Source organism: Engystomops pustulosus, chromosome 1, assembly GCF_040894005.1.
Source record: "Engystomops pustulosus chromosome 1, aEngPut4.maternal, whole genome shotgun sequence".
NCBI lineage: Eukaryota > Metazoa > Chordata > Amphibia > Anura > Leptodactylidae > Engystomops > Engystomops pustulosus.
In genome coordinates this window covers 61,431,342-61,450,677 of record NC_092411.1, presented here as the reverse complement: position 1 = coordinate 61,450,677, position 19,336 = coordinate 61,431,342, and the positions used below count along the sequence as shown (strand labels likewise).

Genomic DNA, 19,336 nt, shown 5'->3' with positions numbered 1-19,336 from the left:
CATACATTAATGATTATAAAATCATTAATTCTTTATTATGTAAATGGGGCTGGTCACATGGTCAGGGACAGGGATGTCACTCCTGTTACCCCTCCCCTCTCCTCCCCCTGCTCATGTCTGTGTGTAATGTATAGTAAAGCATAGTTAGTGTGTGTGCTGCATCTGCTGACATTTTGCATCCTCCTAATATACAGGTGAGAGACACAGACATCAGCTACATATCTGACATGTTCTGCTGTAACATGGCTGCCTGGAGCTGCTGTATCTTTCACATACACACACAGGCTGCAGGGGGCGTGGCCACCAGCAAGCACATGGAGCAGCCATTATACCATTGTACATCACACCATTATACAGGCTGTCAGTCAAGCACTGGGGGTGTGGTTGTGCCTCCCACTCATGAATAAGCTGGACAGCTTGAATATGACATTAGACTCATTGGACATTTCACAGGTCATTTGCATACAACTTTAGGACCTCATTGCTTAAGTTTAGAGGCATGTAGAGGGACAAGGAATAGATAGAGGCAATGCTTTCTAATGGCAGTTTATGAAAATCTATTTAGATTAGGGGGTTATTTTGCATGACGGGTTCTCTTTAAGAGTGTCAGGTTGGACGTCCGTGCCCCTTTAACACAGTGGGTCCCATAACAACTTCTATGGCTGCTAACTCTGTAGTTATGCCCCTGATGGGTAGTCAGTACAGCTTCAGGGGCCTATCACTATGAAATATACCACTTCTTTTACTCTTTCTTGGGGTAAATGTAATATTGTAGAGTGTCTGGTACAGCTGCGAGTTTGCTACAATTATCAGAGCCATACTTATATGACCATGACTCAGCCTTACTGGCCAAGGCCTCATATACTGTTCCATCCAAGATTTTTTGTTCTTCTTATTGTAACAAAATAAATGCACGTAGAAGCAAGGGTTAAAACTAATTTTTACTCTAGTTCAAAAGGTTATTTGTTTTTATTTTGTAATACATTTAGATTTACCTTTCATGTGTGCAGAAAGAACCAACTTCTACAAAAACTATTTTATAAGTTATATTTTAAGTCTACCCTTTTATGGTCATTATATCCATTTTGCATATGTTTATTGTTTTTTATAATATACAATATGTAGATTCATCACAAAATTATTATTATTAATAATCGAGAAGCTAAAGCTGTTGACGATGTGAAGGTTGATAAAGCTAAGATGTAGAGACACAGAATGTAGATGCTGGATTATAATTAGGAGCAGTCTGGGACATCTAATACATCATAGTATAATGACCCAGTGGATTCAACTGCCATAGAATAAATCCAATAAGGTAAAAGAGGTGGATCCTGAGGTCAGAGTGTGTATACAACATGCAGAGCCCGGGTGAAGGCAACACTGAGCTGCAATGCCAAGGTAAAGCCATGATCAAACAACCGCAGCTAATCTTTTGGATAAAGAGGTGAAGGAAAGTGCAGCAATACTAGTGCTGACTCTTTCGCCAGGTGAAATAGACACCTATCCACTACTACTGGTAATGTGGAACTGCATCATTATTTTTTTGTATTTTCTGTGTGTGAACTGTGGCTTAGGCTGCAGTCACACGTTCTGCTAGTGTTGCGTTCATAATGCATGCAATTGATTACCAGGACCTGGTGTCTTCCATTTAAACAATAGAAGACACAAGGTCCTGGTTACCAATTGCATGCGTTTCCCTCAAGGCCCATCCCTTGTGATCTAGCGTCGCGTTATGAATGCAACGCTAGCGGAACGTGTGACCGCAGCCTTAGGTTTCAGCTATTTTGATTTACTGAGCCACCCCCGCTCTCTGCAGATCAGCCCTGCTCAGCCTGATGCTAGTCATGTCCAGGATCTGTTTTATATGCCTGCTCAGTCCCATCACCTTACTGGTTATACTGCGTATCTCACTTATTTCTGTCCTGTGCTTTCTATTGGTATTCCATTGCTTTCTTTGGTTATCTGATCTCAGCTTTGTACTGTTGACTACCCTTTTGGACTCCAATTCAGTACTGTACTTGCTACATTGTGACTTGGACTCATGTCGTCGCTTTCTGTGTTGTATTCTTGTTTGTCTTGTTTTGTGTCTGCACTGTGCCTTAGAAAAAGAACGGCGCCCAGTTACTGCCCACCGCTTAGGGTGGGGCCAGTAAGTAGGCAGGTGACAGCTTTGGGGGCTCAGCTTGGGGTTCACTGTCCTGTCTGTCCATCCTGCCCCCTTGCCACCTTTCTTACATAGATATTTAAACTACTCTTTGAAATTGGATTCCAGTTTGAAGACATTTTCATCTTGATACTTTCTTGGTAAACTATAGGGTTTTACAAGAGATTGTTCATCCTGCAAGGTTTTTCCCCCATGATGGGCTGCCAAACAGTTAGATTTTCATGCCTATTCTGTGTGCAGCCAAATTCATTTAAACTTAAACATTCTCCAAAAAAGAACATGGATATCCAAGGTGTTTTGTTAGGTAAATGGGCTTTCAAGTAGGGTGGTAACTACAGCAGTCGAAGCCATAGCAGCTGCTATGGGGCCCACTGTATCAGAGGGTCTGACTCGGAGGCAAATCTAGGTGGATTATTAGTGCAAGAACAGAAGGAAAAAGAGAGAGATGATGAGATCCATGAGGTGGATATAAAACACAATGACACACTCTGCCACTGCTACATCTCAGGTTCTTTCCACTGCTTTAAAGATCTCATTTCATCTGTAGCTGCTAGAGTAAGTTTTTGCATGCCGCTGCTTGCTGGCAGGAAGTGTCTGTGTGTGTCTGTGTGGGAGCTCCTATTGTAATATGGGGGGCGGGAGCAGACAGCACATTGCACCGTAAAGACAGGAGAAGCTATTCATGAGAAGAATCTGCCCTGCCTGACCATAATCAGAAGATTTACTGTTGGATCCTGGGGCAACCAAAATTGTATACACCAGGACTTAAAGAGACAGGTTGGAATTATATCCGTGAAATGCTGTATTTTTGTTAATAACCTTGAATTAGACAATTTGTTATTTTGTTATCCTAAATATATTTAAAGTATAACTGTCATTATAAGCAAAAAAAAACAACCAAAAATACATAATTTTGCTCCAGGTGTCCCTGGGAATCATTCCTCAAAGTATTTTGCCTCTCGGTCCTCGGTCTATCTATCTACCTCATATCTATCTATCTATCTATCTATCTATCTATCTATCTATCTATCACTCCAGCACAGCACATGAGGGCACAGCTTGGAGATTGTCTCCTGCCACTTCCTTGTGTGAGGTGATGGGGGGGTCTGTCTCTGTCTGTGTGGATTATTTCTTTATACAGCATACAGGTGTAGGGAAAGCTGAGTAGAGATAAGAGTTTAGGTGTTTGGTCGCTACATTAGTCAGGGCTTCTCCCTGCACATGACAGTGCTGGAGTAGTGACACATGACTGCTGCAGCACTGAGCTATGAGGTAACAGCTGTGAGCAGGGAGTGGGAGGGGGGCGTGTCTCTCCCTCCCATAGTCTCAGCTTCTTTATGAAGACGGAATGTCCATAGTAACAGACATATGTGAGATTGCTGACATCCAGGGGAAGTCTGCAGAATACAAGAGAAATGAGCAAAATCCAATTGCAAAAGTGCTTAAAATTACCTGCCCTACAACATATCAAAAGTTTTTGGAAATTATGGTTACACTTTAAGAGTATTGTCTTTGTGGGAGTACTCCTTTTAAAAGCCCAAATGCCCAAGTACTTAGGCAGTCTGTAGGACAATGAATTGGGATATATATATATATTCCATTTCTGGCAGTGTATATAATAATTAATAAGGTGGATCATAAATCATTTCAGTTATTAGTGGGGCATGTATATTTTTCCAGGACACATTGTGGGAGATTTATCAATCTGTTTATGCCAGAATCCTGGAGTAATTTGCACTTGTATTGTCCACATTTATTAAGGCATTAAGACAATCTCTAGAAAGTTTTCCGACAAGTGCAAAAAGGGGGCATAACCCCTTTAAAATAAGACACGACTCAACAGTGCACTACAGTCTACTCTAGATTTAGTATCCAGCATGAATAAAACTGTGTAGTCTAACTCTGCACTGATCTGTTCAAAGACACTTTCATAAATCTCCACGATTGTATAACACAGGAAGACAGTGGGGCAGATTTACATACCCGGTCCATTCGCGATCCAGCGGCGGGTTCTCCGACGCTGATTCGAGTCTTCCGGTGATTCACTAAGGTAGTGCGTCCGATGTCCACCAGGTGTCGCTGCTGCGCTGAAGTCGCCAAGCTAACCTGGGTGCAGGTAAGTGCGTGTCGAGTGGCACATTTTTTTAAAAGTACAGCGTTTTTCCGAATCCGTCGGGTTTTCCGACGCCCCGCCCCCCCCCCGATTTCTGTCACGTGTATGCCGGCGCCGATGCGCCACAATCCGGGGCAATTCGGCGCAAATCGGTAATTTTCGGTAAAGCCAACAAAAATACGCGATTCGGGCCCTTAGTAAATGACCCCCAGTAGATCTTAAAATTAATCTAATAAGCCTGCCTTCAGGGGTGGAGGATGACGTCAATTATTAATGCTTTCAGTATTTTTTTTTTTAAATGGGATGAGAGGACTTTATTTTAACCCCTTACCAACATGTGCCATATTAGTATGTCACACATCGCTGCCTCTGTATGAAGAGGACTCACGAGCTAAGCCCTCTCTGTACAAGGTGGGTGTTTGCTGCATATTGCATATTGCAGCAAACACCCACTGGTAACACCCGCAGCCATGTGTGTTAGCCATGAAATGCCTCCAATAAAGATGCCTGAGGCATATAAATCCCGGTGACGTGTGGGCGCTGCCATATTGGATCCAATCACCGTCCTCCTGTGAGGTCATTAAGGGGCGGTGATCAGTTACTATGACAGCCTTGGGTCATACAAAGAACCAAGACTGTCTCATTTTAACACATTCATTACAATGTGCGATTTCCATTGTAGCATTGAAAACGTCATTAAAAGTTTACATTTTTTTTTCTACATTTTTTTTCTACATTTTTTTTGTCTCTATCTATTCATGTAAAATCTAAAAAGGTAAAATGTTACACTAATGTGGTATTTAAGCTAAATATTAATGTCATGTATCTACTGTATATAAAGTGTATAAAGGTTCACTGTACTTTTGTTATTTTGCATTATAAATTGGAATTTAAACTATAAATCCTCTTAATTTAATCTAGCCTGAAATTCTTTGCTATCTAAATGAGCTAAAGTGAGAGCTACTGGGTGATAGATAAGGAGGGAGGTGCACACATATATGCATACAGATCTGACTTCTCATAATACATAATACAGTTTTAATGTGTCTATAGTTCATAGGTTTTAAAAGGAATGGGAAATATAAAAGATTTATGGTATGTTCCCATAGTATTGCGGGGCTGCAGATTTCTTGCTGCAGAAAATGCTATAAATTCAAGCCATTAGTAAAGTAGTCTGAACAGGGCTAGAATAAGGCATTTTGGTTCCTTAGACAGACAAAAAAATGCTCCCTTCTACACAACTACACACTTTATATATCCCTGCAGTCACTATACTAGTGGTGGTGAACCTATGGCACGGGTGCCAGAGGTGGCACTCGGAGCCATTTCTGTGGGCACTCAGACCCTCACCTCAGGACAGAGTTCACCAAATAGGACCAAATCCACCAAGTCCCAGGCAACTTAAGAGATGCTGCTCTCAGCGCTATTTTAAAGCAACATTTTGTTGTTAGGAACTGCGGGAAAAGTGAGAAGTGGTGACAGAACTGCAATATCTTTGGAGGTCTTCCTGCTGGACCAACCATTTTTCCTTTACAGAGAAACCCTGGAGAGAAGCTACAACGAGACTCTGAATATGCTCTCCTACTTTCAACTGTATTGGTGGCCTCAGGGGGGGGATACAATTGAAAGATGTGGAAGAACAGGTAGCAATAAATTACTGCTTAAAATGCCATGTTGGCACTTCACGGGAAAATCAGTGGATTTTGATTGTAGTTTGGGCACTCTGTCTCCAAAAGGTTCGCCATTACTGCACTATACCATACACATAAATATGTATCTACTGTCACTATACCGTACACATAATACTATCACATAACCGTACATAAATATGTACCTCCAGTCACTATGGGTGAATTTAGTTAAATGGGAAAATGCATTCATGAAAAAGGGTTTGTTGTTAGGTGTGATCCGCAAAAAAATTTGTGTGTGCACCATCTTTTATTTTGCAGAGCACGTGCTGCTCATGGCCACAAAATACGGCCATGTCCATTGGACTTACACAAGGTACACTATGAGAATCACACATAAAATACACATTCATAAACGTAATACACGGGTACACTCACATGGTGACCACAGATATGCACATGTCAAAAACATCTATATGCTTCATAAATGCACATCTATATACATATTTTGTACACATAACACATTCTCTTAACTGACATACTACAACTTGAGATGATGCTAGAAGTACAGGACATCACAATGAAAACCATTGGAACAGCTTGAGAGGAGCGCAGAGGACAGCTGCTTGACTACTTTCCCTGCTATTTGCTTGGTGGGCAGCCCATCCCTACTACACTGGCCCGATCCAATCCTCCGCTGGAAGCCCCGGGTCTGCCAGTGCCACGGGGCTGTGCAATTTCTTAATTGAGACGGGTCCCTGTCTCCTGGCAGGACCCGACTGTAGTACACTGGCCTTTATTTTTGTTAGCACATCCGTTGTAATTCTCCAAGTTCTTTATTTGTTTATTATTATTATTCATTTATATTCCAAGTGCTTTATCATTCCGGAGACCTGCTGTATTCTCCTTGCTGTACACCTTGCTAACTTCTCCAAGAGGTGTGCATTCAACAATTAGGTTCCCTTTTCAGGTTTTCCTCTGTTTTATATGGTTAGGGCTCTCCAAATGTATCCTGACACATGTAAAGGTCAAATTTGGCTTCTAAAACGTCAACACCCCTCTTTCCCTCTACTGTGCACCCATACAACATTTTATATGCACATGCGGGGTACTTTTACACTAAAGGGAAATAGTTTTACACATTTTTTGGGGTTATTTCATCTTTTATCCCGTGCGCATTACAAAAGTTAGGGGAAAGGTGACCTTTATAGGAAAATTTTCACCTTTTTCCTTTTACGGACCTAATTGGATCATACACCTGTAGGGTCAAATACACAAATTACACCTTGCTAAATGCGTTCAAAAATTAGGGTCATATTTTTGTTTTTTCTCTGTTTTATACCACTAGGGCTCTCCAAATGCAAGTATTTCTGTCAAATTTGGCTTCTAAAAGGCTCTTTCCCTCTTCTATGCACCTAAACAACATTTTATATGCAGATGTGGGGCAATTTATATTAATATACATGGGAGAAATAGTTTTACACATTTTGGGGGCTTTTTAATCTTTAATCTCTTATGGCTTACAAAAATTAGGGGTTCCCTACTTAAGGACATCTAACTTACAGACGACCCCTTGTTAAAGACGAACCCCTTTGCCCACTGTGACCTCTGGTGAAGTCTCTGGATGCTTTACTTTAGTCCCAGACTGCAATGATCAGCTGTAAGGTGTCAGTAATGAAGCTTTATTGATAATCCTTGTTTCCATTACAGCAAAACATTTTGAAACTCCAATTGTCACTGGGGCAAAAAAAATGTTGCCTGGATCTACAATTATAAAATATACAGTTTCAACTTACATACAAATTCAACTTAAGAACAAACCTATGGAATCTATCCTGTACATAACCAGGGGACTGCCTGTACATAGCATAGAATATTAAATACCATCACTATGAAGAGTAATTTGTTACACAGAAAACAAGCCCTCACAGAACTCTTTACGCATAAAAATTAAAAAGTTATAGATTTTTGAAGGTGGGAAGTAATAAATGGAAATGAAAAAAATAAAAAAGGCCCGGTAATTAAGGGGTTAAAGTGACCGGAAAAGGGCCGTGTCAGGAAGGTGCAAAATGCAAAATACATATATAACATATCTTTCCTGAAAATTATTATAGTGCACGGTTAATGTGTCAAACAAACAATGGTATTTTGGGTAAATTTGTACAAATTATTGTGTTGAATAACCAGAATTGATGCAGAAATATGTTTAGTATAATGGGCTTTCTACATGATTATTTTTCAGATTTTTGTTCTCTGTGAATTTAAGAATTTTCCAAAGGTAAATGAGTGCATGATGTGATTTTCAATTTCATCTGGCAAATCCATAACGTGCACTTGGGGACAATTGAGGCTTGTGTTGAAAAAGTACACAGTTTTTTTAAAGTGCAAATGTGTACGTGTTGGAATTATTCTACTGGGAATAAAGCCAGGATAAAAACATTTCATTTTGTTTTCACCAATAAACTTGCTGTAACTTGGATGAGGAATAGTGGAGTGGCACAGCTGACATTCTTGTTCAGTGATCTACCTTACTTTGCATTACAAACATGAAGATGTGGGTCAGCAACTCTATGCACCCTATACAAAAGTTAAATGCAAGTAAGAAGGGTCAGTAAATGTTTACATTAGAGCTGCCAAACATGTCACTCGATTGACCTTAGTGGTACCATGGAAAACAATTATCGGCTTTCAGAAAAGCTGAACATATCCACAGATATCCAAGGGATAAACACGTTATTTCTAGTTATTTTCCATCTACAGGAAATAGCTGGTTCAGCTACTCTGGGACTCATGAATGGCAGCAAGTGTGAAAAACTTTTTGCGCAAAAATAAGTAACTATTGTTGAATTCCATCAAGGTGTCCTATTCCAAACTACAAATGGTATACTGAATATGCATTAAAACAAATAGGATATCTACCACCAGAATGAAGGATTGTATACCAAGCCCACTGACATACAGGTGAGTGCTCCCTCTGGCAGGATCCACTCTAAAAGTGAAACTCCAAAACTATTTTTTTCATAAATCAATTTCTCTTGGGATGTATAACAAATTTGCCTATTACTTTCATTACCTTTTTCCAGCAGTTTCTTAGCTAACCTCCTCTATTTAGACTGTTCCAGCAGTAGCTGTCTCCTCTGGTTATGCTGCTTGTACCCTTTGTGTTTTGCGTGTGTGAACTGTGACTTAGGTTGCTGCTATGTTGTAATTGATTAAGCCACACCCAGTTCCCCTGCAGACCAGCCCTGTTTGGCAAGCGTTACTAGGGTGATGGACTGCTTGAGGACTGCATATCTGATTCCCCTTCTGTGACTTATAAGAGGGAAAAGATCCTAAGAGATAGGTTGGTACATAGTTAACTGGAATCAATTCCCCCAAAAACAACATGGCTGGATGTAAAAAAAAAAACCTGGCAGATACAGACAGGGCGTTCCTTTTCGAGGGCATCAACCGGAAAGTAATATATACGATCAGGGACTTTGTCACATGCCTGACACCCGGGGTGATATACTTCATTACTTGCCCGTGTCCCCTGAACTACGTGAGAAAAACCTACAGGCAATTTAGAAGAAGAATCAGGGACCACATCAATGAGTTGGAGAATGATGATCAAGACACACCAGTAGCTAGACACTTACATTTACATCATGGAGGTAACCTGAAAGTGTTATGATTTCAAGCAATGGAATGGGTATGACCCCCGGTTTGTGTGTGTGGGGATTTGGAATAACCTTATCCTACGGAAAGAGGCTCAATGTATTTTTCGGATAAACTGTGTACAGCCAGCAGGAATTAATGACCAACTAATATATACCTGCTTCATCTTAAATCCATGTATAGACTTCTACATATGCACATGCCTTCGATGGGTCGTTTACTACTTCTAAATTTTTGAATAGAGTTCCCGTATTTATTACCATGCCCATCTCAAGCTTTTGTTTGGAATTTATTGCTTTCTTTCTTTTCTGTGCATCATAAGAATACTTGGCTTCTATGATAATACTATCTGTGATATTTTGGGCATTGTCATGAGTGACCATGACTCTGGCTTGCACCATTTTGGGACATGGTCCCTCTTTACTGCATTCCCTAGTGCATTATGTACTACCCCCTTGACATTGAGTGAGGAACTTTTTCCATGTATTTAAGGACCAATGTTGCCATTACCGGTGTTCCTCTTCCTCCTATACTCAAAGTCCCCATTGGACGTTCTGAGTTATCTCAGATTTGTAGACCTTATGTCTATCATATGTTTTTCCTCCCATTGTGGGCAATTGTGTCAATATATGAGTGCCGCAACACACACGGCACATTTTACCCTGACTCCATTGGGTCTTACCCCAGTGCAGCAGGGGATTGTGGCACCCCCACCCCCCTGGTTCCCTGATCTTACCCGACTTTTTTGCTGGGGGGTCATCGTTAGGACCCTATGTAACATTGTGGAGGAGCTACACCAACTAGCCGCGTCTAGAGGCGGGCCTGTTGCTACAGACTCACTACAATCCCTGTCCAACTGGTCCGGGGGCCAACGTGCCATGCACGGATCACGGTCCTGATTGGTCTCGTTAGAATCCAGGGCGGGGTCATAAATCCTGTGGCTCAGTGAGCAGGCACGCCTATCCTTCTTCATAGGTGCTGATGATGTGGCTAGGTGAGGTGTGTCTGGTACTAGCCCTAGGATTGGCTGTCTGGACTATGACGGGGGCAGAGCATCATGGAGTAGGGGCCCCGAGTGAAGCCAGCGGATTGGACAATGGATAGGGATGCCCCGCATGAATGGGAGGTACTATGGGTTTATAATCTCAGAGAACCCACAGCTCGGGTTCACTGCTGTTATCAATGCGGGACCTTGATTGTGTGCATGCACAATCAGCAGCACATACATTGGGGCAGATTTATCAAACTGTCTGAAAGTCAGAATATTTCTAGTTGTCCATGGCAACCAATCACAGCTCCCCTTTAAAATATTCATGAGCACTGGTAAAATGAAAACTGAGCTGCAATTGGTTGTCACAGGGATAGAAACGGATGGTTGCAATGTAAATAGGAGAGGGTCAGAGTTAGCACGCCAGCAGACCTTTATGTAGTTCAGTGTGAATCCCCAATTCAGCCGCAGTGTGTAGTGTGGTAAGTGAACAAGTCTGTGAATATTGGTGAACAGCTCTGCCCTCTACCTTTATCATCCTTTCAATGTCAGTCATTAGGAAATTTGGAGCATGAGGGAGTATCAATCTCTCCAAAAAGATTTTTCAGTATGATTTTTTTCAGTATGGTTGTAATTATGTTCCACACACCTTTGGGTTTTGCTGACATTTATTAGATGTTTTTTTTAATTGAGATTACAAATAAAAGTTATATTTTATTCTCTCTACACATTCTCAGTGAATAATATATCGACTTTTAAGCATTATTATGACAGGGCCCCCTAACACTTTGGGCCCTATGGGCTTCTAACACCATAGTTACGCCCCTGTATAAAAGGTATGTTTATAGATGTAAGCAGGGCTATTCCTTGTGTTTTATTTTTGGGATTCGTTTATCAACTTAGCAGCATGGAATACAAAATTTCCTGAAGTTATCAACAGCTGATAGCATTCGTCGGGTGAAGTTCAGAGGATCACAGCAGATTTAGCTTGTATACACATTTCTATTGAATTTAATATGCCAAGCCTTGTTACGGTATGTTGGGTAAGCTCTTACTATGGAGTGCAGTGCTTCCTCTCCCTCACAGCCATTATTCTCTACACTCTATTCCATAATATGTGAATGAAGCACAGAAGTCATACTTGACAGCATCAAACCTGCTTTCTATTTGGTATTTAGTTTAGAGTGCCTATTTACAGAAATAAATGTAAAAATCTGCACTTTGCAAACTTAAAAAGGGTTTATTGGCAAAGGCCCATTTCTTATACAAATATACCACATTCATTGCCAACAATGCACAAAGACCCAGTGTCTCTGCATGCTTTTAAGAAGGTCCTTAGTGCATTCGATCTCGGCAGAGCTTTGCATGCTAATCAGTCTCTCAGTAAAGAAATGGTGAGCCCCTGAAGAAGCCGAAACCAGCAGAGGTTTTATGTGATGCCATTTGTCAGAGACCTCTTCCAAAGTAGGAAGTGTTTTTTTTTTTTAATTTGATGTATAACGTTAAGATTTATTCTGTTGTCCATGTGAGTGAGATCTTTAGAAAAATGCACATATATGGGTCAGTTCTGTAGAGCTTATAAAGTGCAATATACTTTATACCACTTAAGGGTAATGTGCCCCCAGAATATTACCTATTTTTTAAACCAAGTTTTTCTGTAAAACAGATTTTTAGGAATATTACATGATTTCTGAATATTTTTCTATGTCACTATCTATATACATAATACTATATTCTGCGATTTTCACTATGGCCAGAAAGAGTAATTATATACTTACGCTAATTTCCCTTGCTTTTCGTGCGGACAGTATAACAAAAACATTTGTAATAAAAAAAAATGTGATAGGAGACATTTCTATGTTAATATTACATAGATATAATTAATATTATTATTTGTCTTGCTGGTTGGGAGAGGAGGAAATAATTGTTGAATACAAAATTCCCTTTTATCCATATTTGCTTTCATTTTTCTTCTTTTTTCTTCATTCCTGGCATAATATTGCCAAGCTGATTGGCTTGCCAATAATTGCAATTGCTGGGCTGCTTCTCGATTAGTAGGAGTTTCCCAGCATTTCAAGTAAACTGATGAGGTCACTCATGGCAATCAGTGCCTGCGGCCATTAAATGCGGTAACTCTTGGAGTAGGTAGTCCAGAGATATTCCACAGTCAATAATGACAGGGACTCCCTATAACCCCCTAATAACAAAGGGGTCCCTGGCCCCTGGCACATAGGTGTCCTGAGATGCAGGGCTCCTGTATGGCAGAAAATACAGGGGCTACTACAATTCAATGACATACTTTGGGTTTGTAGATCTGGTGGACTAATCTAAAACCAGGATTTTATTGACATGGTTATGGTTTAAAAAGTAATAGATAGTTTCCATGAATTAGTTTGGAGAAAAGGATAAATCACTACCCATTACAACTAATATAGTACCTTTCAATATGGGGTGCTGGAAGAGCTGGGTACAATCAAGTATATGACCATATTTAGATGACTGGACACTGGGCCCGCTGCTGGCTGGTATTATCAAGCTGAGAAAACCCAAAAAGTGTGGGCTCTCCCATCCCATAATGCCAGGATGCTTCAGCATTATTGTATCTGGCTTATTAGGGAAAATGGGGAGATTTCGATAATTGGTTAAACTATTAAGTTTATGTGGTTTGTTTAACCCTTTTCTTGCCAGGACCTTTTCCATATTTGTATTTCCCTTATTTACTCCCCTCTTTCCACAAGCCATATCTTTTTTTATATCTCCGTTTATAGAGGGATTTTTATCGGCAGGACAAATTGTACTTTCTAGTGGCAACTTTTTATATTTTGTTCATTGCACAGAGAAGCTGGAAAATATGAATATGCTGTAATACAACTATATTTAATAGTCTCAAAGCTGACTACAGTAGATTTCTTGTAAAATAAGTTGCCAGTGTAAATCAAAATGAGTTAATCAATAGAAAGTAGAAAAGAATGAGGGAGATGTAACAATGTGGCGCAAGCTCTGCCACTGCAAAGACAGACTACACTAGTTTTTGCTACACCACACTGGTGCAGTTTAAAACTGTGGTCTACTTGGCACCTTCATAGAGTTGTTCTAAACTGTGTGCCACAATGTGGTCTAAAAATATTTGGTGCAAGGACTATTTTCTGCCTTCCCATGCCCACTTTTCACCCCCTTAGTAGGAAAAGTCAGAAAATATGTTGAAAACAAGTCTAAAAGCCTTGAAATTACACCAGAAGTCTGGGAAATTTGGCTTAATACATTTTCCCAAAATGTATATGTCATAAACACTCCTTTTATTCCTTAACCTGCCCTAATTTTAAAGAAAGCATGTCAGGTTTGAACAGTACCTAACCTTTTATACAACTTTTCAATATTAGCTGCTCTGTGTATACATGAGGAGTAACACTATATCTGCCCATTAAGTAAGACTTGTATTCAGCCTTCACATTTAGGAAATCATCATCATTTGCTTTCATTCTGCTGAAAGCAGTTCTAGGGCTACATTGTTGCTGCTTGTTTCTTTGTACAATAGTCTTTTGGCAGTTATAGAGTAGAGTTCTACAGAAAATAGTTGTCTATTGTGGCAAGAATGACATCAGAATTAATGAATCCTCCAGCCGCGAGCCATCCCTGGTAATAATGGTATCCTTAGGGACTAGAATCATTTGTTTAAGGTTTCTGGAAATTGATTTGTGAGGAATTGAAAATTAGAGTGATATAATTCTAGGATTACTATTATTATTAGGATATTATACTAAAATTCTAAGATACTAAAATTATATAATATTATATACTAATAGGAAGTTGCACCTGACTTGTATATTTTAGTAAATAATTGTATTCCCTGCAGTATAACTGTCAGCACCTGTCCAGCAATCGCGCAACCACAACCAGGCTTGGCGCTAGCTGTCAGACTAGGTAAGTGGTGGTGAACTCACCCTGCGACGTCCCTGCGGACTAAGGCCCTGCCTAAAGCAGATAAACCGCCCTGGTAAAGACCAACCCATTTCAGGAACCTAACTGATGGTCCCTGAGTGACCCTACAAGATGACAGGAAAAACCTACTTTTTCTGGCAGCTGCTGGATGGTGGAGCGGACAGGTAACCGGGATACTGATATAGGTCAGTGTTCACACTGGTAACAGAAACCGACACTAGAGAGGCAGGAAGGTGGGGTCACACTAGGAGATAAACGATACTGAGGGACAAACAAAAGATACAGACAGACAAGCAAAGTCAAACAAACCGGGTCAAAACCAAGATGGCGGTAAAGGTACAGATTCGTATAGCAAATAGAATGGTCAGAAGGCAAAGCAGAAGTCAGTACACAGAATAGCCAGAAACACAATAGCAAGAGCACTAGATACACAGAAAGACTGCAATAACCAACACCAAATGAAGGGGCTGAGCAGAATATAAAGCAGTAATGGACACTGCCTCCAGCACTGACTGGCTCAGCCGTCCATCACTCAAACCGCAGCTGCAGGCAAAACGAGTTCAGAGGCACACCCAGCTTTCCCAGGATCAGAAATGCAGCTGTCAATCACAGGCAGCTCTGGGTGTGGCTTTCCAGCAAAAGGCCTGAAACCTGATCCATTCAGTACAATTTGAGAGTCCTGACAATAACAATTGTGGAGCAGCCTTAGCGGTTTAAAACACTAACGAAAATAAGCTCCGGCACCAGCTCACCCTGAGCTGGTGCCCGGTATTTCCATCAGAAACCTGCCACTTCAAGTGGTAGGTTTCCTTTAAACTGTTTAGATGGATATGAAAAAAATGATATGTACAAGCAGGGCTGGCTCCAGGATTCAGGAGGCCCCTTGGAGACAGAGCCTCAGTAGGCCCCTTTGCAGTGAACTCATGTGGCAGCATTAATAAACTAAAAACTATTCCCTAGTTTATCATTCCAAACAGCCCCCTCACCCCCTATGGATTCTTTATGTACAGCCTTATGTGGGCTCCCCAGTGGCCCTGGGTCCCACAACTTGCCCGGGTATGCCAAGTGCTGGTGCCGGCCCTGAGTGTGAGTTATAAGACAGGGTTTGGGTATCTCTACACAATCTGACATTGTCCACTTAGTGTGGACTGTGTAGTGACATGCTCCCTTGACCAAAGGACTGATTTTATCCAGTTTTCAAATTATTTGTACACTTTTAGGTAGTATAGGAAATTAACATCACAATAATTTGGTGATGAACTTTTCCAAAGCATTTGACACAGTATCGCATAAAAGGTTGGTAAAAAAAATGAGACTGCTGGGACTGGGGGAAAATCTGTTTATTTGGGTAAGTAATTGGCTTAGTGATAGAAAACAGGGGATCGTCATTAACCCCTTACCAATAAGTGATGTAATACTATGTCACATGCCAGGTGCGGGTGCATTGAGTGGACTCATGGGCTGAGCCCTCTCCATAGCCGGTTAGACTTACCGGTAACACCCGCAATCGGTGCCAGTATTTTCCCACTGATCGCCGCCGCCGGCTTCAAAAAGATGGCAGCAAATGGGCTGTATGGCAGTATATGATAGGATCGTATAGACACCCTAGGGTTAAAGTACCTTAGGGAGTCTGAAAAATAGTAAAAATAAAAATGAAAAAAATAAAAAAAAAATAGTTATAATAAAAAAACCTAAAAACTCAAATCACCCCCATTTCCCTAGAACTGATATAAATATAAATAAACAATAAAAATCATAAACACATTAGGTATCACAGCATCCGAAAATGCGTGATCTATCAAAATATTATAACGGTTTTTCACTGTTTAATGCCGTAATGGAAAATCGCGCCCCAAAGTGCCATTTAATAAAAAAAATTAAAAATTCTATAAAAAGTGATCAAAATGTCGTACAGTCCTAAAAATGATAACATTCTAAACGTCATCAAAATCTGCCTAAAACGACACAACCTAAAACTCCGTACACCAATGTATAAAAATGTTATTAGCGCCAGAAGACGGCAAAATCCCCCAAAAATTTTTTGTACAGGAGGTTTTCATATTTTTAAATGTATGAAAACATTATAAAACCTATACAAATTTGATAACCCCGTAATCGTACCGACCCAAAGAATAAAGTAGATATGTCATTTGGGGCATACAGTGAAATCCGTAAAATCCAAACCCACAAGAATACGGCACAAATGCGTTTTTTTTTACCAATTTCACTGCATTCTGAAATGTTTTCCCTCTTCGCAGTACACGGCATGGAATATTAATTACCGCCATTTTGAAGTGCAATCTGTTACGCAGAAAATAAGCCATCACACAGCTCTGTACATGGAAAAATGAAAAAGTTATAGATTTTTGAAGGTGGGGAGTGAAAAATGAAAACCCAAAAACGAAAAAGGGCTGCGGCGGGAAGGGTTAATGGCACATTCTCCGATTGGGTTGATGTTACCAGTGGAGTGTCACAGGGGTCAGTATTGGGGTTACTTTTTTAAAAATATTTTTACATTTATATTTAATGATCTTGTGGTGGGTTTACACAGTCAATATTTGCAGATGATACTAAGCTGTGTAAAGTAATTAATAATGAGGTTGATAGTTTAGCATTACAGAGGGATTTGTGGAAGCTTGAGGAGTGGGGGGAGAAATGGTTGATGAGGTTTAATGTAGATAAAGGTTATGCAGTTGGGTCATGGAAACAAAAAGTATAATTATATTTTAAACTGTCAATTACTTGGTAAAACTGCAGCTGGGGTACTGGTGGATGGTAAACTTAATTTTAGCGACCAGAGCCAGACGGCTGCTGCTAAATCAAATAAAATTATGGGATGTATAAAGAGAGGAATAGATTCTCATGATAAAGACAAAGTTTTGCCCTTATAAAAATCATTGGTCAGACCACACTTGGAATAATGGGGCACATTTACTTACCTGGTCCTGCGGAGTTCACGAAAGTGCATTGTCCGACGATAATGCACTCTGCTGCGATTCACTAAGATCATGCAGCCGATATCCTGCATGTGTCGCTTCCCCGCTCAGGTCCAACGAAGTTCACCTTCTTCTTCCTGGTGTATGTAAGTGTGTTGTCTTGCGACACAATTTGAAAGTGAAATCCCACGCTCAGTCCGAATCCTTCGGATTGTCTACCCACCCGCTCCCCGATTTCTGTTGCATAGAAGCCAGCGCGGCTGCACCATAATCCGATTGCGTGTCACACAATCCCAGCGCAAACTCCTGTTAAATACCTGTCAGTCCGACGTAAGTGTGATCCGCGACCCTTAGTCAATAAGCCCCATTTTGTACAGTTTTGGGCACCAGTGGATTAAATGGACATAGTAGAACTGGAACAGGTGCAGAGGAGAGCAACCAAGATTATTCGGGGAATAGGGGGACTAGAATACACTGACAGATTACAAAATTTGGGGTTATTCAGTTTTGAAAAAAGACGACTGAGAGGAGACCTCATTACAATGTACAACTTCCTGAACAAGGATCTCTCAAGGATCTGTACAAGGATCTCTCCTAGATACCTAGGCCTGTGACCAGGACAAGGGGGCATCCTCTACGCCTAGAGGAGAGGCGATTCTACCATCACCATAGACAAAGGTTCTTTACTGTAAGAGCAGTGAGACTGTGGAACTCTCTGCCGCAGGAGGTTGTTATGGCGGACTCTATGTACATGTTCAAGAGAGGCCTGGATGACTTTCTGGAGAGAAAAAATATCACGGGTTATGGGGATAAAACATTTATTTAATTCTTAGGTTGGACTTGCGTCTTTTACCGGCCTTATAAACTACAATAATCAGTTCTAAGAAGAAATGCACTAGAATTGTATTTTATGGGACTGAAACAGTCATGTTAATAGCAGATTATTGTTTTTAAATAATATTCAAATTGATGTTTGGATACAGTACAACTTATCCCTTTACATTCTCCTGGTACATACAGACAGTGATAAAAACTATGTAGGCGGTTAGTCACTTCACACTTCATCATATTATAGGAGCAAAATGGAAGCTGCATCCTGTAGTGTACGTGGGTTGTCAATACAATGTTACCACTGAAACTGTGGCGGTAGTGGGATACCCCTATGACTAAAAACCCTGATACTGGGCAACCACTTTAAGGTCACTGCTACTTATCATGACCTATGTAAAATTGTTGAATCAGCTTAAACTATTTAATAATAATAATCCCTTTATTTATATAGTGCCAGTAGATTCTGCAGTGCTGCACAAAGCTTGCCAGATCAGTCAAATCTAAAGGAGATCTACCACTAGGATGAAGGATTGTAAACCAAGCACACTGGCATATTGGTGTGTGCCACCTCTGGCAGGATCTGCTCTTCTCTTAGTGTCTTATGACCTGGATTTTGCCCAAAAAATTTTTTTAAACATTATGCAAATGAGCCTGAGGGGCTCTGGGGCTACATAGATGTTAATGGAGCCTTGAGCCCCTCAGGATCATTTGCATAATTTATGAAGCATTTGTTTCCTAAAAACAAGGGCATAGGAAGTTAAAAGTGTAGTGGATTCTGTCAGAGGGGGCACAATCCTTGATCCTGGTGGTTGATGTCCTTTAAGGGTGGGTCTATCTTCTGACCACTTAAAAGGGGTGATTCAGGATTTACATGTTGATAACCTATCTTAAAGTAAACCTACCGTTTAATTTCATGCATTATGAATCAAACATACCTTGAGAATGCTTTAGCTACACTGATGCAGAATCATATCTTGTTTAATCCCTGAACTGAACGATTTTGCTGATAAAACAATCAATAAATTATGATAATGAAGCAGGCTCGCTCCTTTGTCTGGCACAGCGCTTTTCCTAGCAGAT

At 40.5% G+C, this 19,336-nt stretch overlaps 1 protein-coding gene across 1 annotated transcript in view; it reads right to left on the bottom strand.

Annotated features, from left to right (window-relative positions):
* The window catches only part of SLC27A6 (solute carrier family 27 member 6), a 45,554-nt gene extending 36,459 nt beyond the window's left edge, over positions 1 to 9,095 (bottom strand). Inside the window, exon 1 of the mRNA XM_072141742.1 lies at positions 8,979 to 9,095. The gene's annotated coding sequence lies outside the window, so the exon portion shown is untranslated. The remainder of the gene's footprint in view (positions 1 to 8,978) is intronic.
* Between the last annotated feature and the right edge of the window lie 10,241 nt (positions 9,096 to 19,336).